This window comes from Lineus longissimus, chromosome 7 (genome assembly GCF_910592395.1).
Source record: "Lineus longissimus chromosome 7, tnLinLong1.2, whole genome shotgun sequence".
Classification (NCBI taxonomy): Eukaryota; Metazoa; Nemertea; class Pilidiophora; order Heteronemertea; family Lineidae; genus Lineus; species Lineus longissimus.
Window position 1 is genome coordinate 9106798 of NC_088314.1, and position 27264 is coordinate 9134061.

Sequence of the window (27264 nt, forward strand, 5' to 3'; positions counted from 1 at the left end):
ACCAATATCTTTAGAAAATATTGATCTGTTTTTAAGTAAGACTCATGCCCAACTTTTGAAATTCATAGGAAAAAAGGGAAAACTGCAAATAGTTTTTTTCTTGAAATTTAAGGGTATTTTATAAGGGTTCCTTTCGGAACAGCACATGCATTAAAGACATTTAATGGTTTCAGGGGCAAGACAGAATTTTATTGAATTCACAATATTGACAATGACATCTGCTATTCATCACTTCTGCACACAGAGACTAAATAGGACAATAACCTCCACCGTGGAATTTGATATCCGACTATCTACCCCATTTCTAGGCCTAGAGATATCAGCACTCATTTTCTCAAAAGAATACAAAGCCCCATAGCCAGTTGGTATTTGCAACCTGAGCGAGGCAATATCCAGGTATTTCTCCAATGTTCACAGATATTCCTATGGCAGGCAAAGGTTACACAATACCTACTTCAAATTTCCACCCACCAACATCGCTCTTATCTGACATTTTCTGAAACCATCATCTCAAGTCGCCTGATTTGAAATTTTCTCCTATGGAAACCCGACTCGGCAACCCTTTGGCTGTATAATTTAATTTCGAGAGATTACCAGTGATTAAATTTAGGCTGGGGAGCTTATCTTTGGGAGCAAATTATGAACAATATATCTAATGTTCCCCTGAGCTTCCAAGGGCGATGGTCTCCAAGATTCAATTTCTTTTGCTCTTGAACTAAGGATAAAATCAGATAGGTTCTAAAGTTTGGGACAATTAACACTGAAAGTGGATTTTGGTCAGCTTCTTTGATACATATCAGATAAGATACTTGGTAATTCTAACTCCTTGATGGTCCAGGTATCTAGAAATACACAATGCGGTAGTTTGCAGGGGCAGATAAGGAGGGGTGAACTGGCCCTGGCCCCCCCCCTTTTTCTGACGACTTGAAAAAAAGAGGTTTTTCTAGTGAGAGAAATGCTAAAAAAAACCGGTGCTCTATATAGTGTTCATGCTGTGGCCTATGCTCAGCCACCCACCCCCTTTTCTCATAATCCTGGATCCGCCCTTGTATATCATGCCTATGACTTTGCTGAAACTTGGTATTAGAGTACTTGTCAACACATATATCAGTCTACATAACGGCAATACTGAAATTTATACCTCTTACGTATTTATGCATTCCTGGAGAAAATTCCTTCCGACCACCTGCATCATTTTCTTAAGGAATGATAAACTAATACTATTTGTCAGACCTTACGCCTCATGTCTCTTGATATATTTATGGTAATACTGAATAATATTTCTCTTATTTATCCAAAATGCCATCTCGAATCACCCCTCTGTTTACTAATTCCCATGCCAGACTACATAATTCTGCTTCTGAATTCTCCATGTGCCTTCATGATGTGATTAAGGATTACTCAATATGAAATAACATCCTTAGGACATGATAGTTCTCATTGCAAATGGTGGATTGGTATTCGAGCAAAGCGAAGGAACAAGTTCCTAGCTTAGGGTAATAATCTCAACATGATCCATAATCATTAAAGGATGAGACTGTTGCCGTGAACTAAACAATAAATAATCATTTCCCTTTCTAAAAATGTCTTTTCCCACCACTAAATATTCCTCAAAAGTACATTTCTGCATGTATGGGCTATGAAAATGACACATCCAACTGCCTTATTGTCTGCTTCAGAAGTAAATGTCTCCGACCTTTTGGGCTTCTGTGCAAAAGCTACGAGGTGGGTTTTTCAACAACAACTAATTTTGGGACCAAACAGGACTTTCACATTTGATTCAAATTACTTTGCATGTATTCGTTTACATTGCGCATTGTTTTTTACATTTTCCACTTGGTGCCGCTTACTTCTGGATGAATCACGATAAAATCTTCAAGTTATCTTTTTCATGTATTGCTCAAATAGGCAAAGTTTCATCCAAAAATCACCATTTGAAAAAAATCAACCGCATCAAGACCCTCAACTTGGCAAAGGGCTCCAATGAAGAAATATTTTATTTACCAAGTCTGAAACCTCTTACCTGGAAATTGGGTCCGGTCCCATGTTAAGTCATGTTTGCCATGACCTGACAAATTGGGTTTAAAAACCAAACTATGAAAAAATCGGCAAAGTACAGTTTTTGCACAGCTGCCCAAAAGAACATGGACAGTTACCAATGATAGGCGAGCCCAATATCACCCCGATGTGATGAAAATGTGATGTGTCACCTAGAAGTGCAAAAAAGAATCAAATAATACTTCCAATTGTTATCTGAACAATGAACTTTAGAGGACATCTTGCAAAATATTTTGCCATCAGCTAGAGATACTGTATCTGTCAGAGTCAGATTTTGCAAATTTTTAAGCAGGATTATCCATGCAAAGACACCCACGCAAACTTCTACAGTGTTTTTAGGGGGGGGCAGCAGTAGCTTGGTGGAAGAGCGTCAGCCTCATGACGAGAGGTTGTGAGTTCGACTCATGGCCGAGTCACTACTTGGTTGATTTACTGGTCGAATTAAAATGAGCCCTTTGTAGTAGTTGATCTTTGAAAACCCCAGATGGTCTTCTCTCCATCAAGGCCAATAGTTCCAAAGAACTTATGAACAGTAACAATATAACTGTGACAAGTAATATAAAAACCCTGATTATGATTTCATTATTAGACAATGTTAGAGTGCATCGCCATTGCTTCTGGACAGCCAAGTTCCACTATTCAGACGACTTGTCTTGCAAGAGTTTATGGAAGCCTTTTACAATAATTACGTAGGATAGACCTAGCAGTAATGAACATGATAAACATCTATTCCATTTTGCGAAATCTTATGAGACATCTAGCTCTTTTTGGAAAATCAATTCAAAGGCTATAACTCTCCACTTTCTAGATAACAGCGAGACAAGTTATGCGAAAGTTTATGGAGGTGTTTTTCAACAATTTTGAGGAAGAAACATGGCAATAAATTTCTATTTCATTTTGTCAAATCATACCAGGCATCAGGTTCGTTCAGAAAATCAATTCGAAAGCCATAAATTCTTCACTTTCTCGATAATATTAAGTAAAAGACTTAATCAAAGTTAATTACTACCTTACCTTAATCAAGATTCCTACATCTCGTTTCTAAAGTTCAATCTGCTGATTAAAACTCGAATTTGATTAAAACCTGTTATGCACGATCAATTTACTTGGTGCCAGGGTAAGATTTATGGCCTTCTACAGAGTGGCCCAGAATTATTTTCCTTTCGACAATAGAAGTCTATTGTGTATCAATTAAGTGCGGGAAAATAATTCTGGGCCAACCTGTAGTAAAAAGATGGAGGTGAACCTAATATCAGCATTTTATTTTCATTGTCCCATGCCTGTGTTTAAGCACACAGATTTTTCAGTAGTTTTATTCACAGGTTTCCACAGAGGCCCTGAGAGAGTGCCAAAATGCTCACCCAAGCGCCCCATAAACAAGCTATTTTTGTAGATGTGACCTGCAATAAAGTACATTTTTCTCCAAAATATGCTAAAGGGGAACACCCTGACCCTCCCCTCCCCCATGGCAACAGGCATTTTCCGGCCCAACTGAAGAATTCACTGACACTTTTTTCCTCTAATGATGAATAACTTATTTCTTTAATCAAAATGCAGCTTGGGACCTTTTTGGGGAATGACAATGAATTGTTTAGTCGATACATTTTTCCCATTGATGTTTTCTCTGACATCTCACTGAGCATTGACAGTTAAGCAAGGTCAGTGCTGGTCTCCATTAATATTGCAGAAGACGTACCTTCCCAAATCAGCAATGCTGATATGACTGACCAGAATCATCCCGATTATTGACAAACATGTTAACTTCCCAAATGATTATGGATAAAGGAAGGGTTCCTTACAAGGTCAGCACCTCTGGTCAATACAACAGGTCCAGTCAAATAGCCATAGCTTAGATTTCCAAAGTGGGTTTTACAATATGTTGATATGTTGTTACTGATAACCAGGTTCACTTTACAGTCGATTATAAATAAAGGAACGACTTCGTCAATAGTCAATCACCACCTACGGTCAATGCAAGCGGAAAGGTCAGTCTAACTTGGGAAATTCTAATGTTGGTAAGTCTTCGATTCTGATGGTGCTTGCTTTTTCATCTGGATATCACCAGATGCGGTTAAATATCATTCACCTTGCTCAGGGTTTTGAAAATCTTTAAACTACCTGATCAGATCAGCGGTACTCCCATCTGACATTCTTAAGTGGGATTTTAGCACGCAGACAATGCGAACATGAAGACGCATTAAAGGGACAACTTGGTGAGGGATTTATAGGTGCCAGGAGGATAATATCACTGTTTGTCAGCATGTCACACCACATGTAGCATTGCATTAAAAAGGACTTTTCACTAGAATTGGCGAGATGAATTTCAGGTAAGATTATTGTTGAAATCGTTCTAGTGCATGTTCACTGGAGTGCGGTTTCAATAATTCCATTAGGAGAAGTCACGGTCCAGTTGGAAACAATTTTCAAACAAACAACCAACATATCTCCTGGACAATTTGTCCCTTTAAGTAGAAAATTATTTGCCAGATATATCATAAAACACCTAAATCAACTTTAGTTACTTGGAGCTGAATGACTAAATAATTCATTCTCAGTTTCAACCACCTTCATCGCTGTGAGCAAAGCACTAAACCCGACGTCATAAAATAAACACCAAGCATTAGATCAGACGTCACCAAATAGAGAAAATTGGTTCAAGGAGTACAAAGACAACTAGATACCGAACCACACAGAACACAAAACCAACCAAGCTATTGTGATATACTGAAATTACTCGGGGGAAAAATGAAAGAAGGTAGACGAAACTCATAATTAAACATGAAAATAATCCTTTGGTAATTCAGTAAGTCGAAATCAAAATGGAGTCCCCTCAACAGGTGTCTGTAAATGACTTTTGCTCAAGGTGATAAAAATCTTTGAACAACCTGAGCGGCTCAGCTGTATTCCAGTGTGGCCTACTAGAGTGGTAATAGGACTTTAACCAATGGATCCAATAAATAATCATACCAGTTTACTCGTTTTATAGGGGATATAATGGTTGATGGTTCCCAGCAATTTAGGGGACTGAACACCACTTTCTGTCCCAAAGCAGCATGAAAACTACATTTTTCGGAACTTCTGGGGGGGGGCATTTTTAGGCTGCCCTGTATCCGCAGTTTCAGCGGTTTCTGCAAAATTGCCATGATGGCCTTGGCATTGCATGTCAAAGTTGAGACATGATCTTCGAAAAACTGACATATCAATCACGATTGTCAAGGTTAAAATCGCCCTCTCAATAATCAAACTGTGTTCCTCGTTGTCTTGTTTTGCCACGGGCAAGGTTAATCCTTGAGCCATCAGATATGCTTATGCGGCTCATCCTTCAAACAGGTATCACCGAGAGATACGCTCTCAAGTTACCGACTCAAACGAATTCTCTGAGGTAACGGGGGACATCATTTCAACTGTGTTCAAATCATTCACCTTTCTATCTGATACCATCAATAGACAAGCTACCGGATGATCCACTCGAATAGTTTCATAAAGACGACTTGGGGAGATGAGAAGTACTTCAAGTGCTGAAATTTTCATTTTTGACATCACTTAAAATGAGACACCTGCTTCTGATGCCATTAATGAAGAGCTAACAGATGATCACCTCAAATAGCTCCACAAAATTGACTTGAAGTGATGAGAAGTACTTTGAATTATGAAATCTTCATTTTTGACATCATCTCAAAATGAAACTGGATAAAGAACTGATTGCACTACACTGAGCAAACTGCAATAATAAACTAATGCAAAACCAATTATTGTCAACAATGCCATCAAAATCCTCAGCACCATATTCTAAGTGCTTCTTGTCTCTGTCAAATTAAGGTTTAATTGGATCTTCAGGTATTAAGTTGGGACATGCAGTTCAGCTTAAAGACACTCTGATTACGTTTGTGTCAAGTGATGAGACAAATCATTGTCAACTATGCCATCAAAATCATCAGAACCCAATAACCAGCCAACGAAAGTGTGCAATCTTATCTCTGTAAAGTTTCTGGTACAGTGAAACCTCCCTTAGCAGACAGCTTCTCCACTCCAAGGGTGTCCATGAATGAAAAGGTCCTACATACTTACTTCGCTTGTAATCGGACGAGGATCATATCTTAGAGCCTTGGTTCGCATCGGATTACATCGTTGGCATTGATGGGCGACGCTTGTTTATTCTTTGATGCGATCGAAATCGTGATCGGTGACAACTTGGATCAAAGCGGAGCGATATCTCGTAACTGTACTCAATAAAGACATTTCTCATGATTCCTTCATTTGATATATTGCACTGAATGTCGTCTTGTTTTGCTGTCAATCATATCAAGAGTCACCTACATTAACCTTTTCAGATCTTAAGTCAACTGTTCACGTGAACGACACATATATGCATGTGAAGTATTTCACCTACACGTATAATCGCGAAACTGGTAGACATCTTTAAGCAAATAAGCGATTTTAGTTGCTGCAACCATTGTTTTATGTTGTGATAGTTCCGTAGCAGGTCGCAGTGACTAAAAGTGCTTGTTTGTGCAGTTTGTGCAGCACTTTAGGAAATCCTGGTGAAATTCTGTGCAAAAAGATTTTAAAAATAGCTACCAGCTGAAGTCGTATTATTTTTATACAGCACAACACTGTGCACATTTATCATGACCTGAGAATAAGTATAACAAGAAACTCTGATGTTGAATGTAGATTTATCTTTTAAATTTTGGCTTGTTTGGTGCATAGCAATAGAAATGAAACTGGAGAACTTCCATTTTCCTTTGAAAGTCATGAACTATCTTGCAACAGCAATTCTGATGATCGTTTACAGGGGACCTCCACCACCAACAGCAATTCAACCGACTTTTTACAATTTGCACCACCCGAAAAAATGTACCTTTCCTGTTTAAAAGTCCAACGCAAATCAGTTAGCAAGATTCAGCCTGACGAAAATTTTGGCGAAAGGGCAAAAATCAGCGTTCCATTCAGAAACTTTCAAATGACTTTATGATGCATCAAGTGCTTTGACACCGCCTGAGGCTCGGGAAGGCATTGTATTGCCAACATGAAATTTGCTTTGACAAACGATCTATAAACTCTCACATTATTCATTCAGAGATGCCAGAGGCACAACCAAGCAAACCACAAACTAGTACAATACAGTGTTTGTTCAAATATGTGCGAGGAAACACATCAACAGGACAATAAACTCAACCCAACTACTTCTTATTGAAACAAGAGTTGAACAAACGGACTCCTACGCAAAGTCCCTCTGGTGTCTTCTAAATCATCGTTTTTTATTTGCAAGCTCACATCAAGTCTACAGATTAATCTTTTGAACTTGTTTAACCACAAGTTTTTTATCACTCTCTGCATTTCAATGTTGTTTCTGACGCATTTTTAACGAATGGCATAGGCGTTTAGATATTGGCTTCTTCTTCTTCGAGCAGCCATACTGGTTATTCGACAGGGCCGAAAATCACTAGGCACCAACTTGTTCCCACAACACAATCCATAGTAATATCAAACCTATCCGACTGCAAATCTCTAACTACAACACACTTGGCTTTCGGGGAAACTGCGTATCTCACATCGCTACTGTCTCAATAAAATTCAACGATTTTAACGAGAGAAATTGCCAACGCTGTTACTTTTTCTGCCAATTATGAACAAAAGAAAAAAGCATTAATAGGACTTTTAATTTTTCAGCAGAAGTTTATCGATTCATTTCATCATAGACGAGTCTTCAACGAGCAAAGATGAGCAGCACGTTTCTGCAGGCAGTTATCCGACACTATTGATTGATATCGGGATACTAGCAGACAAAACTTGCATCACAATCAGGATTTTGATATGTGGCAGCATTACAAGTTGGCAGTGTAGTTATTCAACTTCTAGCAATGGCTACCCAATATTCTCAGCTGCACCGCTTATAGACATGTTCCTGTTGATAGCAAGTCAAATCAAAGCATTTCTAAGGCCGGAGTTACGTAGGATTTGCGTTGTCACTTGTCATAGTTCACTTGTCACAAGTTAACAGACTTAGGCTTGAAAACACACCGTGAGGGTGAAATGTGACATCGCGAATCGTATGTAGCCCGCTCTTTGGAAATGGCATGTTTGTTCTTGTCATGCACGAAAAGTGAACAGTGACACATTGCATGTGAAAATGTCAACTCTATATATTCACGACCTAAGATGCCAGCAAAGACCATCAAGTCTTCAATCCCATGAAACTAACACCGTTTTATAAGCAACATGTGTGATGAATACTTTAGGATTCAATATCCGAATATATGAAAATTGCTGCAATGTTGACCAATCCCTCATTTGATATTGACAACATTGACGAGAAGAAATTTTCCCGGCTCCACTGAACATTTGGGTAAAATCTCTGAGAAAAAAACTTCAAACACATACTATCATCAAACCAGACAGCTCTGATGAGAAATTCAATATAATTTTTTCATTCATATCAAGAAAACGACATTTAACAGATCTTGTCTTATCATAGCAGACCAGTTCAATAACATCAATGTCTGCTCTTCAAACGAGTTACAGCAGTGGAACGTTCGGGATGTGCTAAGAACATATGACAGGTCGATGATGGCATAATCAACCGTGTCTAAAACATGAGCGCTGAGCCATCAAACGAATTGGGTCAATCGTAATTGCCGGCGATACTCTGCTAGTTTTAAGCTCATTGATTGGTCAAAGGAAATGGATGGACGGTGATAGTTTTGCAATCGTGTGTAATCGAGCGTTTATGAAATCCTTATCGTGGGAGACCATCAATGAGATTGGGTCATCAAGTATTCCAGATGTGGGTTTGTCTGAAAGGGAGGCGTTCACAGCAAAATGTGTATCACTGGGTCAGGAATTGCAACTAGCAAACATACGGCTATACATTACTAATAGAAACTGCCATGTGTTCATTGTGTGAACCTGAACATATTGAACCTCCACTGACAGGCCAATAACAAGCAAATTCTAACAACTTGAATGGTCATTAAAAAAAAATTGAATTAACCAATCACTTAACATGTTTAATCAAAACAAATTATAAAACAGGATACTGGTAACTGTAACTACTGTAGCAGCACTTCAAAAACAAAATACGAAAAAACGTTTTCTGATATTTCCCCCCTGGTATACGTCTCTTCTGGGCCTGTTTCGAATGTAGCTTTGTTATTTTGCACCTATTTTGAGACGCCCTATCTGAAAGACGTTGGTTTTAGCTGTCATCGGTGGTTTTCAAGGCAGGTACGTCACTGGCACATGTACCAATATACTCCTCTGATTGTCATAATTCATATCTGCTGTTCTGGGTAAAAACGAAATGTGAAAAATTTGTAATCTATTGAACAAACATGGACGATGTGAAACGAACCAAAAACCAACCCTAAATGAATGATGTAATCGGTAAGCATAACCAACATCTAATTGAAGTTAATCTGAATATGATTCATTGATTTTTGCCGATTGCAACGACTCAGTACATGATTTTGAAATTATTTACTCTCAAAAACCCATTTGCTGCTTTGGTCGATATTTCAACGAAGGTTCGTCTTGCATCGTAACAAATTTATATGGTGATATAAGCTTTTTTATTATGATGTATTAGTATCGGATTCCTGACACAAGGTCGAAACCTTGCTGCTGGCGACAGATTTCTTGTATCTCAAGATACCGCAAGTTTTTGTTAAGAAGTAATATCATCCAAGTTGGCGCCGTGGTCAACTGGTTAGTCTAAGAGAGCTATACTGCCAACTGACAATCAGTCATGTTGTGTAGGGACCCTGCCGGGACATATTCTTGCTCGACTGATTAAGGATTGACCATAGGTACCACCGTTTTGAATAGAATTTCAAATCCTTAAGCAATTAAAACGGAAGTGAATTCCCACTTTAAACCTGGGAGGCTGTTCCTGAAAAACAAAGCACTGACTCCCACTCTTGAAAGTGGTTTTATTACTTTGCTTTGATAGAGTTCTAATTCCTTTAAGTTCTGGCCAAATTGGTAGTGCCTATCAGGAATCTCCTCGGTGTTAGGCTTCCATCTCAAGTCTGGCCTCGGCCAGCAGTGCCAGCTTTCAACGACAAGAGTGCAGTGTCAAGACTCACAACATGTGGGAGGGCCAGTGCATCAACCAGTACTATAATGCATCACCCAGTGCATCAGCAAGTGCATCAACCAGTGCATCAACCAGTGCATCAGCCAGTGCCATTATTCTTCTTGCTGCAACCAACCAACCTTGTTGGCTCATTTATTACTTGTCTGCCAAATATGGCTCATATTTTCTGATTTTATGGCCACCATGGCTAATAGAGCAATCCATCTACATTTTTTTGCCCTCCCAGTGTCAATAAATTGTGCACTTGGCAGGCATATCTTGGCATGCAGATTTAAACGTGTATGTTTACCAGTTACTGGTGGCTCAGGAAAACTGAGAAACACAATGCTATAGAGCATTTATTATGCATGCATATTCACTGAAACTTGGTATTAATTATAGTTTTTGTACATCCGTTTACACAACGGCATTGTTGATCTTTATATTTAGGTCGTATTTACAGGATTGAAAATTCTTAAATTTGAGTTGTGACTGTGAAAGTTGAATCTTAAGCCTGCCCAAATGAGCAATTACAGTTGTTGAGACCTGTGAAAGAGCCATTTTGTGGTGGGAATGTGACTGCCGGTTGGTTAAACCGCAATCAATCGTCATGTTGCCAAGGTTCAGAAACAGTTACGAAGATCGCACCCTTTTAGTCCAATCCAAAGACTTAGTGGCAGTTAGGACACAAGGTACCCCAAGAGACTGCAGCAAGAATTTGAAAATACAAACCAAATCGACGTGTTTATAACATGAATAATGTAAAGCACTTTGAACAATCGCGACTGAATCAGATTAAGCACTTTAGAACTCTCATCTAATACTGAATAGAACATAGCAATATGGGGCAGTGGTATCGCAGTGGAAGAGAGTCGGCCTCATTATCGAGAGGTTGTGGGTTCGACTACCGGCCGAGTCACTGCTTCGTTCCCCCACTGTCGAATTTAAGTGAGTCCCTTCTGGTTGCTCCTTGAAACCCCCGAATGATATCTGTGGAGGCTGGGGTGATAATATGGTATCACAATAACGCTTCGAACAGGGAAACATGGAAAAGCACTTTAACTCAATATTATCATTATTATAGTATACTCTCATCATCAATGTTATGATTGATATGTTATTGTATGTTACTTCTCATCGGACTCTCTGTACAAGCAGTTGCGCCATATCAAATCAAAAATCACCTGTGTCACAGTTCTAGGGAAGCAGGTTTAACCCGATCCCAGACACCCTAAATCCACCATAATTGGTCGTATAGAATCTCATCGAAGGCCATACACATCTCTTGTTCAGAGTAATGGGTTCAGGTGCGACATCTTGATGGCTATAAAATCATTTAAGAAAGACAGAGTAATCAAATCTCGGTGGCTAATGGTCGTCGTATTACTCAGGAGAGCATATTTACTCTGTCGCCTGTCGGGTATTAAGATGTCATTGTTATTTTAAAGGGAAGGGCCCGCCAAAAAATGGGGAGTTTTGGACGGCCCGGTCAAAACCTTAGGCGGGAATAAGGTTTCATTGATAAATATAAGGAGTTTCAAGGCCCCCAAATTACTTGTAAGGTTCAATAGATACTGGCCTTTCATTGGTTTACCGTTTGCGTATCATTTACATACTCTCATCTTGAAAAATATGACAATATTTACGATCACGTCATTGATTTTTGCAACATTTTCGGTAACGCGCCCTCTGCGGATCTGTAAGGTACCATTCGGATGCTTGAAAAATGTTAGTGGCGTGGCTCCATCTGCTACAGCTGTCACCGCGCCGGTGTTAGTCTCACGTCTTGGCGTCTGCACCACCCTTGGGGAACACCTCAATGCCGTTGGCGTACTGACGAGACCAGCGTCTCCACAGGCTCCGACATTCGCCATGAGCAGTGACAGCTAGGTCACTTGGCTGGAATGGCCCCATCTCCTCTTCACTCATGTTCATTGCCGGCAATTCTGGCAAATATCTTGAGTCGTCATGGTTGTCAAACAAGTCTTGGATAATATGCTGCTCCATTTCTTCTGTACTGTTCGGATCAGGGGCCTCGCTCTCCACTGGCCCAGAATCCACCGGCGACTCGAAATCCATACTACTATTCTCTCCATTTTCCATTTTCTCCTCTCTCCAACTCACTACTATCGCTATTGACTGCGTAACATACACTAACATTCTTTCGCTATCATTGCTAACTTCATTTACTTGAACACTGGCCTCTTTGTAGCCGATTATGTAACCCATAGTGGAAACGCCTGACAGCGCCAGCCGGCATGATACACGTGCTACTGGCATATTTATAACTCGTAGTAAATAAGGTTGTAAAAATATGCAAATGAGATGCTGTATATGGAAACCATGACGTCACTAAGCAGTGCTTATTTCTGCTGCCAGTGGCGCTGTTGCTTGCTTCTGGAGGCGCTATTCAACCTCTTTAAGTACATGAACCTTGTAATATTACTGTCCTTCAAGCCGAGTCACCTGGACAATAAATAAAGGTCACACACTTGTAATAAACTTTAAAGCCATTTTTCAGTTAAATTGGCACAATTTACACACTCATAACCTTTTCTTAGTCTAACTCAGGAGAACAGACTACAATCCATGAAAGTGGCATCCACTTCATTTTGATGGAGATCTAACTGCTTTAGGATTTTATGTTCTGGCCAAAATGTTGGGACCAACGGTCGAACTTTAAACAGGTCATCAATGATTTTGATACTAATCGCAAATCACAACAATGACCGATTTCTTCCAACTGCAACAACCCCCGCAGATGAGGGATTTTGGTCTCACGTATTGATTATCACAATACGCTACCACACAAATCACCTGTCTGCAGTTTTATATAACCAGAATCACCTCCAGGCTCCGTCCTTCTCACAGTTACACCTATAAGACAATAAAGAATGACACGACAAATGTTGAATAATGTATCAGAGAGATACTACCAGAAATTAAACCTCGCGGCACCCAACGACAACGTCGTAAAAAATTGATTAGATACTGATACTGTCTCCAACATCCTGACTTTTTTATTTGATTATGCATGGGGTATTGATAATAGATAAGATGTATGGCGTGCCTTGCATGAAGATCAACTCATCAACTTAGAGAAAGCAACAATATGACGTCAATATGTCATCAATATTACAAGGCCACTTAGTTTTCAGGTCTGATCACTTTCTTTCAGTTGTGGTCATTTCCAAGAGTGACTAATTTTTCAAGGCCAAGCTGTAACTTTTAGGTTTGAGAACAAAAGCAAAACCCCCACCAAGACCAGCAAATACTGTTCAAAAACCACAACAAGATTCAAACCATTATCGGGGTTTTTTTTAACAGTCTTTAACCTCTGTTTCTTTTACGAAATGTGCAGGCACACCTAAGACAGTTTTCACCTTCAGCAAACAAGCACCAGACCCTTCACTACTACAAGGTTTTTGAAGTATATCATACCCCTGGCCCTCACCCGGTATAGACCAGGCAGCCTGAATCCCAACTTGGCTTGGAAAGGTTTCATTGTAAAATAGCCAGCATTACATATACCTAATCTTAGTGATGAGTACATTGAGTTGAGTGCAGTGCTACCATCTTGTTTTTTCAGGTGTAACAACCAAAAACATAAAGGGAATTGGGTTGAATGATAGAACTTGGGGAGAATTTAGCAGTACGCATCACTGCTGGCCAGTAGAAGGCAGGGCACAGACCCAGTATATACCAAGGTGGGTAGTGAAAGAGTTTAACAAGAAACCTTTTATCATAACTAAATATGCAAACAAACGCTCCATATTATTATTCGGTCAACTTTCGGCAAACTACCTTTAACTAATTTTAAAAACTTCTATTTTTCAAACAAGTTGTGTCAACGAACCTAAGGCAGGTTTTGCATTTGACAACAAGCTTGAGCAAACAGCCACCAAGAAAGGCAAGTTGATTACAGATATTCAATAATCTGGCACAACTTACGTTCAGCCACAAACAATGCGCATTACAATACACCACGTTTATAAGTTTGCACTTATTAATTGGTTATTGAAAAACGATTCGCGACAAACAGAAACAGCTTCTGGTTCTGCAGCTGCAGGCGATGATGGGAAAAATGGCTATCACCTTATTGCTTGTTTTCATTATATTACTTGTCCGTCCTTGTAGACACACAATAGGTCATTACCCTCATGTATAGAAGGCCAGGTATAGAAAGCCAGGATAAAATTAGCTACAGGAATCCGAAAAGGTTATTTTACATTACCAGTCTAGAAATATTGCTTTCCTAGTCATATCATTGTCATGGATCCAGCTAATTGCTGTTTTCCCTATAATTGTTGGTCCTCACACACAATAGTTCCCTAACCATATAGAGGTGCAGGATGCCGGGTTAAAAGTAGCTAAAAATATTCGAAGAGGCAATTTTACTGCAGCAGTCTAGAAACATTGCTTTCTTGTCATGTCATCATCTCTCAACGCTTTCACTCCGGTTTTGGCAATCCCTTGCTTTGGATTAGTGAAGTAGTAGTGATTAGTAGAAGATGCAAATGCACATCACAAACATTCCCGAATGCTCGGCTCAGAAAACTCCCTCTGCACACTCGATAGCAAGCAGTAAACTACTGACATGACTGAGTCAGTGAGACATTTTACTGTGGTTGAATGTCGGTAAAGAATAAATAGGATAAACATGATAACACAATCTGAAAATGACAGCCCTTCGTGTTTGCCATTTTTAAGGTTTTCACATTACGCAAGATGCCGGCCAGACATATTATCAAAGCATTTCATCGCTTCTGGACCTGGTAGAGAAAGAGTTAACAACTAAACATCCTAAATGCACATGCAGTTTTAAAAAATATCGATTGCTTGCCTACTTGTAGCCTTGAATAAGACCAAGACCTTACACCATAAACTGACACCTTGAGACTAAAATAGTAATCATTTGGAAAAACTGTTGTACCCAAATTACACTATCAGCTTACTGACACACGGATGAAAAATGCGTTCACGAAAAAACTAATAATTGCTAGCCATGAAGTTTTTGTTTTCCTCCCCTGCACGAATCAATATCAAAAGCACTACTTTATCGACAATTTATAGGATTCCAAACAAAATCCATAGCCAAAGCATCATAACCACTGATCATACTTTTGTAGTAAAGTTGTACATTTATTTGAACTCCTACAGAAATTTTCTAAGTTTTTTTAATCTGTTTGATGGTAGTATGTGATTGGAGAGATCAAAACAGATATTTGTCTGTGTCAAACGTTTCAGGTAGCATTGTAATTATCCAGGCACTTGATTATACTACTGATGAATTTAACCCTCCAGATAGTAAATACTGATAATGCTGTTGGCAGAAGAAGTTACAGTCAGTTTTTTCCTTGCCTTTGCACAGAAGCAGGTACAATGAAATGGTCCATGGACCATGTGCTCACCAGGCTTTGTCATTGAAAATTTAATGTATGGTTTCCTAGTAACCGTAACCAATAGTGAAATTTTGACCTTTGAACTGTGTGACCTTGAAAAGTGTGTCAAATCAAAAATTTGTATAATTTATCATGTTATTTCAGTATATGCACATATCATAAAAATTTGGTGCAATTCTGGCAATTGGTTATTAAAGAAGCAAGAGCATTTGTTGTGTTTCCACAATGCGTGTCATTGACTCACCTCAGCGAAACAAGCCTCTGGGCTTGTTTCAGGCAAATTCCATCTGTTGCCTTCTAACCCGCAGACCATTTTTAAAACAATACATCGATCCACTTGGAACCATGAATAATACCAAGACTTTAAGAACCGAGATACCAATCACACAGCAAAAAAAATTATAAATTAAAATCATCCATGTACCTCTTCTTCATCGGGTTGAGTACTGAGATTTCTAAAAGTCGCTTTATCCATCAACATCACCTCAGGGTAAAAACAAGTCAGTAAAGTTAACTTATAATGGATATTTTTTTTAAATGTGTTAATTGCACAAAGCAGAGGAAAGAATTTTCCTAAGAATCAATTACTATTGGAGGGGGATTGTCCTTTGAGGCATGAATTATCGGGTTTTGAGAAAGATTGAGTTGTTGGGTTAAGTCGAGAGCAGGATAATCTACTAAAGCAGCGGAAAAAATTGTTACAAAATTACATGTCACAACATCATACTCAAGAAAGATTCTCGCGTAGGAGGTGTTGAAACAGAAATCAACAATTCGTAGTCAGTTTTTATCACTTCTTGACGCAGCCAATGTTGTAAACAAGACTATTTTTATATACTCTAGCTTCTCCGATTTAAGACAAGCTGATTACTTTATTAGTAAATTGAAACAAAGGCTTTAAAGCCGGAACATGACATCATGACCATCTGACAACTTGGTGTCCTATTGTCTATCTTCATTGAACATGCTGATTGGCATCGAACGCCCATGTGTAAAAAATCTAGTTTTGAATGGAATTATTCAGAACCATTCTTAGATCAGTGAAAATAGAGTATTCAAATCTCACCTGACTTAAAATGCCTTTGTGTAATCATTTCACAAAGGAAGTTAGGTTAAGAGCTTAGTTGAAGTTCATACTTCGAGCATAAATCAGACGAATCAAGTTGTCCAACCAGACAACCTAACAGAAAAAAAGACCTCAAGACACACATTTTGTCTGCCAAGAAATTGGCTGAGATACAAGACCACACAATTAAGGTACACGCTACCTGAATAATACCACCATACTGAACGGAATTGCATTTGCGTTTGTTTCAAGTCTAATTATATGTATGAGCGTATCCACATCAAAGACTAATGGGATTAAGCTCCAGGGATAAGGTATGTGACCGCTCTCCCTGGCAACACAGTCATATTGAACAGGGTTTCCATATTGTAGAGGTGCAGTATTGTTGCTGCTCTAGGGGCAAAATCGCTGTCCCCTAGTTTCCCTAGTGACACAGTCATACCCTTTGTTATACTGGACACCGTTTTCATATTGAAGGGTGCACTTGTTTCTGTTGGAAAACTTGTTACTTCTCCAGGGGCAACATCAGTGTACTGTGGTATCCCCGATGACACACGTTAAACCCTTTGTGATACTGAACACGGCTTTCACTTGTTTTGTGTGCTTGTTTCTATTGGTAAAGTTGTTACTCCTCCAGGAGTAGGTCTGTGTCCCCCTATCCCTGGTGACATGCCACAGACTTGTACATGGAATTAGCAGTATTTTTTGGATTGATGACTAATTCGTGTGTGGTCGAATTTCAACAAAGGAAAAATTCTCTGAAGCAAACCAGTAACTAACCTATCGAAGGGGAAGAAAGTAATGAATAGGACTTGTAACGTAGTGGCAACCCTTGACCATCAATAACTCCATGAGATTATCTTCCTCAAGCAAGACATAAAACCTTAACTCATATAGAAAAAAATTACGAGACGCAATGCTTGGGTTGCCATATTGAACAATGTAACAACTTTTCTGGGAGTTGTGATTCTTTTTGTTTATCTATCATTGGGAGAAGTTTCGAGTGTGTTTTCTTTTAAATAAATCTGAAGGCTTTGTGAGTGTTTTTATGCCAATACAAGTCAATCTGCCAGCCAATTCCAATATCAAACACTTGGGTCTTCTGATAACTTGTGATAAATCAAACTCCTTAACTTCATTAGGATGAATATATCAGACCAAATATTTGCAATGAAAATACAGTTTATAAGTGATGACTTCTTTGACTATAACATTGCCATCACACTTAACATTGCCATCACACTTAACATGCACAACGTATTTTTTGCAATGCAAATGCAAATGCAGACTGTAGTCCATAATCATATTGTCAATGCACATTGTACTTGAGTCGTTTGCATCACCGAGACAAGATGGGATGGATCGTTGTGAGGATCTCAAAGAGGTTTGCTAGCTTCTTCAGTTGAAGAGAAGAGCCAAGCCATTGCATATTCTACAACTTCAACGAACACGAATGGAAAGCAAACCTCATTTGTTTGTGGCATGTATGTAAATGCAAAAATACTTCAGACCAATTTCAACAGAACAATTTCACCACAGGTTTCTAAACATGGTCTTTCTTTTCATATTTTTCCAGATTACACAAGGATTAAACTTCATCACTGGATATTAACAAATATTGGATACAAAATTGGAATATTGGGTAAGTTGTAGTTGAACTGAATAAAGCCAATGGCAAAGACTTATTGTTTTTTACTGTTGAGTTTGACCAGGCGCGATAACATGATTCCAGGATGAATGAATATAAAGACTATTCTTAGCAATACATCCTAATGCCTGTATCTACCATGCAGAGGTGTCCGCAGGTTTACTTTTGCAGGCATTCAAACAGAAGGATTTGAGGGGCACAAGCACCCACCACTTTTCAAAATGAAATTGGAAATTGACTAGGAATTTGAGTGCTACTGCTTGCTCCTCTTTCTCCGAGTGCAAAGCCATTGGGTGCTCTTCCTTCTCTGAGTGCTAAGCATTGGGGTGCTCCTCTTTCTCTAACAGCTAAGAAAAAGGGTGCTCCTCTTTCTCTGAGTGCTAAGCAATGTGGTGCTCCTCCTTCTCTGAGTGCTAAGCAATGGGGTACTCCTCTTTCTCCGAGTGCTAAGCAATGGGGTGCTCCTTCTTCTCTTAGTGCTAAGCAATGGGGTGCTCCTCCTTCTCCGAGTGCAAAGCCATTGGGTGCTCTTCCTTCTATGAGTGCTAAGCATTGGGGTGCTCCTCTTTCTCTAACAGCTAAGAAAAAGGGTGCTCCTCTTTCTCTGAGTGCCAAGCAATGGGGTGCTCCTCTTTCTCTGAGTGCTAAGCAATTGGGTGCTCCTCTTTCTCCGAGTGCTAAGCATTGGGATGCTCCTTCTTCTCTGAGTGCCAAGCATTGGGGTGCTCCTCTTTCTCTAACAGCTAAGAAAAAGGGTGCTCCTCTTTCTCTGAGTGCTAAGCAATTGGGTGCTCCTCTTTCTCCGAGTGCTAAGTAATGGGGTGCTCCTTCTTCTCTTAGTGCTAAGCAATGGGGTGCTCCTCTTTCTCTGAGTGCTAAGCAATGGGGTGATCCTCTTTCTCTGGTTCATGGATCTGCTCCCGTCGATACAGTCCATTACTGTGTGTAATGAGGTTTTTTCTCTGAAAAGCACATCAGAGGTTAATACCACTAGACAGCCATTTTATCACATCTAATCTAAAGGGTGCTCCTCTTTCTCTGAGTGCTAAGCAATGTGGTGCTCCTCCTTCTCTGAGTGCTAAGCAATGGGGTACTCCTCTTTCTCCGAGTGCTAAGCAATGGGGTGCTCCTTCTTCTCTTAGTGCTAAGCAATGGGGTGCTCCTCCTTCTCCGAGTGCAAAGCCATTGGGTGCTCTTCCTTCTATGAGTGCTAAGCATTGGGGTGCTCCTCTTTCTCTAACAGCTAAGAAAAAGGGTGCTCCTCTTTCTCTGAGTGCCAAGCAATGGGGTGCTCCTCTTTCTCTGAGTGCTAAGCAATTGGGTGCTCCTCTTTCTCCGAGTGCTAAGCATTGGGATGCTCCTTCTTCTCTGAGTGCCAAGCATTGGGGTGCTCCTCTTTCTCTAACAGCTAAGAAAAAGGGTGCTCCTCTTTCTCTGAGTGCTAAGCAATGGGGTGCTCCTCTTTCTCTGAGTGCTAAGCAATTGGGTGCTCCTCTTTCTCCGAGTGCTAAGTAATGGGGTGCTCCTTCTTCTCTTAGTGCTAGGCAATGGGGTGCTCCTCTTTCTCTGAGTGCTAAGCAATGGGGTGATCCTCTTTCTCTGGTTCATGGATCTGCTCCCGTCGATACAGTCCATTACTGTGTGTAATGAGGTTTTTTCTCTGAAAAGCACATCAGAGGTTAATACCACTAGACAGCCATTTTATCACATCTAATCTATTTAATTCATATGCAATTAAATGTCACTTTGATTAATCTTTAACCTCAGGCATATCACAAAATGTAGTCATCAATATTTATCAAGTCGCAACAAATTAAAAGCTACACGTACCACAAATATGGCTGATGACCATGACCCCCTCCACCCGAAGTAACAAAAAGGGATTTTGCGTGGAAATGTTCAAAAATCCCCCCGGGACCAAAAAAGCTAGCTACGACCTTCAACTAGTAGATAACACAGGGACAAACTTATGATTACATGAATAATGGAAAGCAAAATGACGTCCCCAATATCTTGACTGGAAAATTTGCCTTCCCTGGGATAACGGATAATGCCTGGGCGCCTCTGGTTTACACTAAGCCTGTACAACAACGCTGTACAAGGAACCGAGAGTGCTATTCTGAGATGGCAACCGTATCCTGTCTTATACCGCCCCAGATTATTAAGAACAGTCGTATTTGCCAAAAATAGAATGAATCCCTTCAACGCAGTGTTCGAGTAATCACAATGACATTACTCATATCATTCCCATCCTGTTTACTTGTACTAGGGTACTATATATCCTGACTTGATATAATAGATGAGTCTTTCCGTAGTATGCATCATCTCCGTAATTCCTCGTCGGAAGAGGCCAGAATCAAGAATGTGCCTCAAATTTGGATAGCAACCAGAAACGTTAATTGAAAGAAGTTGACGTCAAGACATGTCATCATCCAGGATGCAATGAGTCCGATGTCTTCCATGACATTATGAAACAGTTGGGGAATAGACTCTCCAGGGTGAATATTCAAATAGGCCTAGGAAGGCCATTTGAACTTTGCAGCTACATGCTACATGTAAACCAACCTTGCAGTGACTGTGATCCTCCTCTTATAGAGTGTTTAAGGTGTTATTCATTCCATTTATCCAAAAGTAGACTACTGAGGATAGCGTCTCAACCATGATGCCAGTATTAGGATACTTTTGCGACACTGTTTATATTTTATATATCAAAAGACATGTATCCATTACAGAAAAAAACTGCTACCGCTTTGTCGCTTTCTTGTGGTCAGTTACCTTAGCCAAGCCAACAGCTTACAGTGAAATTAATTGAATACCTGTGACAGCCGTGTGATGCTTTGAAATATCCTGTGATGCTGACAATTATATGTCAGATAAAGTCTCATCCAATACCTACAACAGCTGTTCACCTCTTTGAAAAAAAAGCTGTACTATAATTATAGGCAACAAAAAGTATCAGAATTACAACTTTTTTAAAATTAATATTCGGCGGTGCTGACAATGAGATATCAGATAGCGTCTAATTGATTTAACCATTTCAGTAAGGAGCCTGCCATTGCGGGCATCAAGTGTGTCAAGTGCGTGCAAAATATGGGCACTATTTTTACGTTGGTTGTGCAACCTAAAGCATGGCGAAAAATAGCAATTTAAATCACTGTGACCTGCAATGTTAATTGCTGCATTGTGTGACAAACAGATCATTTGCCTGCAGGCAAAACCGGTAATCACTGGTTTGATAATGATCACAAGTCAAACGGCAATTCATGCCTGCCTAAGGCACCTGCGATGACTAATGCAAACAAGTGATTTTTGTCGCATGAGATCACGATCACTGGCCTTTGTAATTTGAATGGTGGGGCGCTTTACTTACCCCACCTGGTGACAAGATCAGTAATTAATATCTTGCTATAAAATATAAAAATTTAATATTCTAAATTAATGAATTATAAAACTTCAAATTTATAAATATGTTCAAGAAGATCTTGCTTTGTGTTCAGAGACCACAAAACTTTTTATTGAGGAGCTTTTTCCAAAGTGGTAAAATATCACTTTATTTGTGTTCAAATCTGAAACTGCTTTATAAGACAATTCCTTGGAAAGTTACTCCCGAAATTATCAGACAATGGAAGACACCAATGGACTATTCCATCGGTGTCCAGTAACGATAATGGGTTTGACAACTCGGCTGACCAGCCACAGACAGAATTACAAAAATCCATTTGAGGAGAGTTGCCCAGTCAATTACTTGGAGGTATATTGTATGACTGCTGTCTAGACTCTGCTGACACACTCTGCTTATATTACTGAGGCCGCCGGGTCAGGGGAGACAAGCATTTGATTGGTAATTAAACTTTGAACCGGGCCACTCTCCAATTAAGCAGATCAAAAGACATTCTCTCTCTGCCAACACAGACTACCATTACAGCATGTCATCACAGGTGCTTGAAAATAGAAGAATTGATAAACCAATTGGTAATTGATCAGACACCAACCTTCTTTCACACAATATACAGTGGAACTTAGCTCCCATAGCATAAAGGACACCCTCCCTATTAAGGGCATGAGTTTTGGGCCCAAGTTGGTTGTTTCCATTAAATTTGGCCTCTCTAATCAGGACACCTCTCTAGTACTTTTCAGTCCCGTTTCGATTTGTACCAGAAGATCAAACAGAACACAAAAAGAGCTTTAACTACCACACAGTCACACCTCCTCGGAGCAAATTATTCCTGACCAAATGACACCCACAGAGCAAAGGAGACAGCCATTTACAGCACACAGAGTCAACTAAACTGAAAACAGATAAAAACTGACCAAACAGCAATCATGTTGACTCTCTGTCACTTTGTGATGCCACATATGTGTGGTAATGTTACGTTACACTCACATTCTACAGGCTTAATGAGGAGTCAAGGGCCATCATGATACTGACCTTTCCAGTTATAACTGACACCAAGCCCCACCCAAACCCACTACAGTAATGAGCAATGGTAGTTAGTCCTCTTACCATTACACCGGACTGAATGAAACCCACAATATGCTGGCTTTTATGTCTAATGATGACACCATTGATTGATATCGTATATGGGCAACAATATCTCAGTACACAGTCCTCAAATCTTCTAACAGATGGGAATATGTCCCCAAACCCAATTTCAACTCATTATCAGTCATCAAACCCCGTGACAGCTTGGTAAAGTAGTGTCAACCTCCTAGAATGGAACCCTAGGATATGCAGGATGTCAAAGACAAAATATCGCAACGTCCCAGAAATTTCATTAAATATCCTCTGAAAAACCTGCGAGGCACAAGCGAACTGTAAAACCAACAGGAAGGATGTAGGTAAATGCATTAAATGTACCGTGGAAACAACCTGAGGTTTTGTAGCAAAACAAGGAGGTTCAAAGTTTTCCAGGGAGGGTGGGCGTCTCTGTAGGTATTTGTCAGCAAACCCACTAACAGCTGGTTATTAGTCCTCTAACTCTTACACCAATGACTCCTACAACACGTGGGCTGGAAAATCTTTGACATAAAGATCGTTAATTTGATCGGTGAAGCATGCTACCGCTTTCCTTTACGGATCGAAGGTGTGGATTACAGCGCAAAGATGACAGCACCGACACAACTCACATAACAGCGCCTTAAAAGGAAAGGGATTTCCCTGATGCGATATTGAGAGGAAAGGCTTCCCCGATATCCTGTTGAAAATACCTGCGCACGGATAAGGACAAATATAGACGCGTCTTTGCATCTATTTATATCCGACAGCAAGAATAGCGCTGTATTACAGTTATATCTGATCTCCTTTTTAAGGATGCGGCACACAATGACTAAGATCGCGTCATCGATATCACGTTACATCTGCCGTTACATCGTTGCAGGAGGATAATGGGATTCTGAAGAACAACGATAATGGTTACGTATTTTCTAAATGTTTGAAGGAATCGTGAAATAGCATTTGAAGATCTAAGATTGGTTTGTGAAAAGGAAGCAAATTTAACCCTGCCAGACCAGCAACGATAATCTCACTGAACTTTATAAAATGCCTTAATATTACAACATCACATGTTTAATACATGTCATTGTCAGAAATAGCTATAAAATCAAGATTGGACATTACTTAGGAAGAGACTAACCTCCTTTTAACAACTTTAAGTCCTTGAAGAGCGGGACCTTTCAGTTTTGCCAACATCTCTCAAGGCTCCTGTTGGCAGTTGCTTCAAGTAGCCACAAGTATAAAGTTGATCTTGATGTACATGTACTACTCTTCTCCTCGATCTTTACCTATGCCTATGCTCAAGGCGTTTGATAGCGCGCTTGACTGCTGATCAACAATCAGTCATGTTGCGCGGGTTCGATCCCCTGTCTGGACCAATTCATTCACAAGTGCTGCTCAACTCATTGATAACATCCTGACACATCAGGCCATTTCACTCAATACACTCATGCGTAAGGAGGAGTCATGTTGTAGGGCGGCTCTGTTTGCAAGAGGATGGGTTAATAAAGGCTAAGTGGTGCATGATCTGTTTATGGTGCATGCCACCTAAAAGAACCCTTAGGATCATTCGCAAAGAGTACGTGATTTTCCCTGGTCCTAAGCTTCATCACATTGGCGGCACAACAATAAGACTGCAGTGGCAAGACTGACAACATGAGGGAAGAAGGGCCAGTGTATCACCATCCTCTGGCATTGTCTGGTGACAACTGATCGCTTTTCCAACCTCTCCATTGATGTGGGTTACAATCCACAGAGCGGCCTTCCATCAGCGAGAATGTCCTTGGTACCAGTGTTATCGGTGATCTGATTTGAGAAGGACCATGTTTACATCAACGACTCCAATAAGATTATTGATCCTGAGAGTCTTAGCCCCAATGCAATGATAATATTTGGTCTAGTATGACCTCCACCTGGCATTCAGCAAAACGTATGGATAAACGGTGATGCATCATGCTTACAACATCTACCCTCCGAAATATAGCAGCCAGATGGATGTTAGCTTCTTAAAGCATCTAAACCTTGGGGATTTTTCTCCAGTGTGTGCATTGGTTGCATTCAGTCTTTGGGATACTGCAATATTTAGTGTGTCCTCATCCAAGAGGCACCTGTCAATACCAGCGCCTCTGCACACTACTCATCATCACAACTTTATAGGGCCTCCATTCAGGAAAGGTGAACAAGGTAAATTGGCTTGAACATTGACAGATCCTCAGAGCAAACTGTTCACATGAGATTGTTCTAGGGGAAGATGGATGATGAGATGGGCAAGCTTGGCAAAGAAATGAGGATTCCCCTCTAGGATGCACAGGAGGAGCTACATAGCCTTGTGGTTAATACTGCTGGCTCGGAATAAACATTGAGGATTACATTTCTGAATGAACCGACATGACTTTCAAGGAAATAAAGTTCCTGGCTCTTTACAGTCCTTCAAATAAGACTTAAAACTGATGTTCCTCGTATCTGGTGTCTATGCAAGAGCAGGTTAAAGACCCCATCAAGTGAGAAACATGTCGAGTAGCTTGTGTGACTCTACCTGTGACCAAAGAGGGAGTCACTAGGCCAATGGATCTAATTGGTGCCTAACCATAGTGGCACGCAAATACACTCATCCCGCCTTGAAGGAGGAATACTCCCTGGAGAACCCCTCCAAGTGCAGAGCGAACGCTGGAGAAAGAAAATCATCTATACTTGATTATGAGCACGATGCTCTTACCACCATGCCACAGATACCCTACAGTCCTGACCCAATCATTTCCATTCGAGTTTCCAGCATCTGAAACCTCCAGCAACCTAATACAAGGACAAGATGTGACGTCACGTTGGTGATACTTTGTGTCATGCCTCATTCATTTCTCATGTTCTCCATTTCACAAACCTATCAGTTTCTCAGTTACTTTACGATAAAAAGGAAAGATGTGCACTTTGAAGGGTGTGAGCAACCAATTTGCAACACACAGATTTAAATGCACACCTGGGGCATCTACGTGAGATGTCAGAGCATCACGTAGGCGATGCAGGTCTCGTCAATTTGCTTGGTTGCTCATTTCAAACTGACAATTTCCTATCAATTTCTCATTGCATCATCGCAGACTGCAGACAAAGGTTTATTGACGAGGTTTGGACTGTATTTTAGCTCCACCCGAGAGTGTCTTGGTAACTCAACCAAGGTCCTCCGCCTCGGGTTCAATTTCTATTCTAAAATACCTCAAACTTAAAAAGATAGGCCACGAAAATAACTAGAATATGTGCGAATTTGGCAAATTCCATCCATCGCCGGCCCGGCCGGAGCGCCGGTAGCGCCATTGTTTACATTATATTACGGCAACGTTACAGAAAATGAGACATGTACATTTTGTACAGCGCGCATAGGAAGTCCGCATCGGCTCGCTCAAGTGATGCTAAAATCCGCGCAAATGGGCTATTTGGAGCGTTTTTCTCGGCAAATATGTGTAGTGCTCATTAAAAAACTTAGGGTGGTTGATGCTTCATTGACTGATTTGTGTTTGAAGCAGTGTTTTGAGCGCCTCAAACTTCTGAAGTGAGCCGAAATTCCATTGACGTGACGTGTGCATGGTTTCCACATTTTAGTGCAACCCGAGGGAACTTTGGTAGAGCATCTTGGTTGCGTGTCCAAAACACTCCGCTCTCAGAACGAGGCTTATGCATTTTCCATTTAAAAGTTGACTTTACGGTACCAAGGTATTTTAGAATAGTCTACAATACTATGATATTTTGCCCAAAGAACTCCTGCACACATGGACCTGCTGTTAGAAAGCTTGTTAGTTGGTAACAGTATGTTGACATGTTGTTAATTGTACATCGATGTATCATTAGGCAAGCAGACGTGGTTTACACGACAGGTGTGAAAATGTCTTGCACCGGATTCAGGTTACAATATCGTACTGAGAATTAAAAAGACATGCATCTTTCTTTTTTTCATTTTTTCAAAAAACCTTTGGTGCAAATGTTCCAACAACTTCTTTACAACATTCCACAGCCATTTTTAAAAGTGTATAATTCTTTTTGATATACTCTGTCTATTACCAAATCAATACAAAAGTCTTTGGCTTCAACCACCAGTTCCGAGAGACATCAAACAAATCTTCAACTCTGTGAGACGACACATGCACATCATTAGAGTCAGCGAGGACCACCAGGTGCCAGTGGCAGCAAATTTGAAAGTGATTTCACGAATATACGATCGTTGCATTGATTTTGATATCAAGGTGCATATCAAATATGAAGTATCTGCAATGAATCTCTCAACAGCGTTCAACAGAAACTTCCTTGGGGGCCAAAATTTCACCCAAATACCTCCTTGGACCCCAAAGAGAAGAAAAAAAAATCAGCAATAGCCGTATTAGTTTGTTGCAAAAGCTTATGCCCCAAAACCAGAGCTTGCTGAACCAATAGAGAAAACATCTCTCCACCCAAGCTTTATATTATTTTTGGCGTTGAAAAGTGCGAAAGAACTATGAAAATTGCCTACATTAAGTCAATATTATGCACAAAAAAATA

At 40.1% G+C, this 27264-nt stretch overlaps 1 protein-coding gene across 2 annotated transcripts in view; it reads right to left on the reverse strand.

Moving 5' to 3' along the window:
• The window catches only part of LOC135490724 (protein MON2 homolog), a 307158-nt gene that overhangs the window by 165474 nt on the left and 114420 nt on the right, over positions 1 to 27264 (reverse strand). The gene's annotated exons all lie outside the window — the stretch shown is intronic.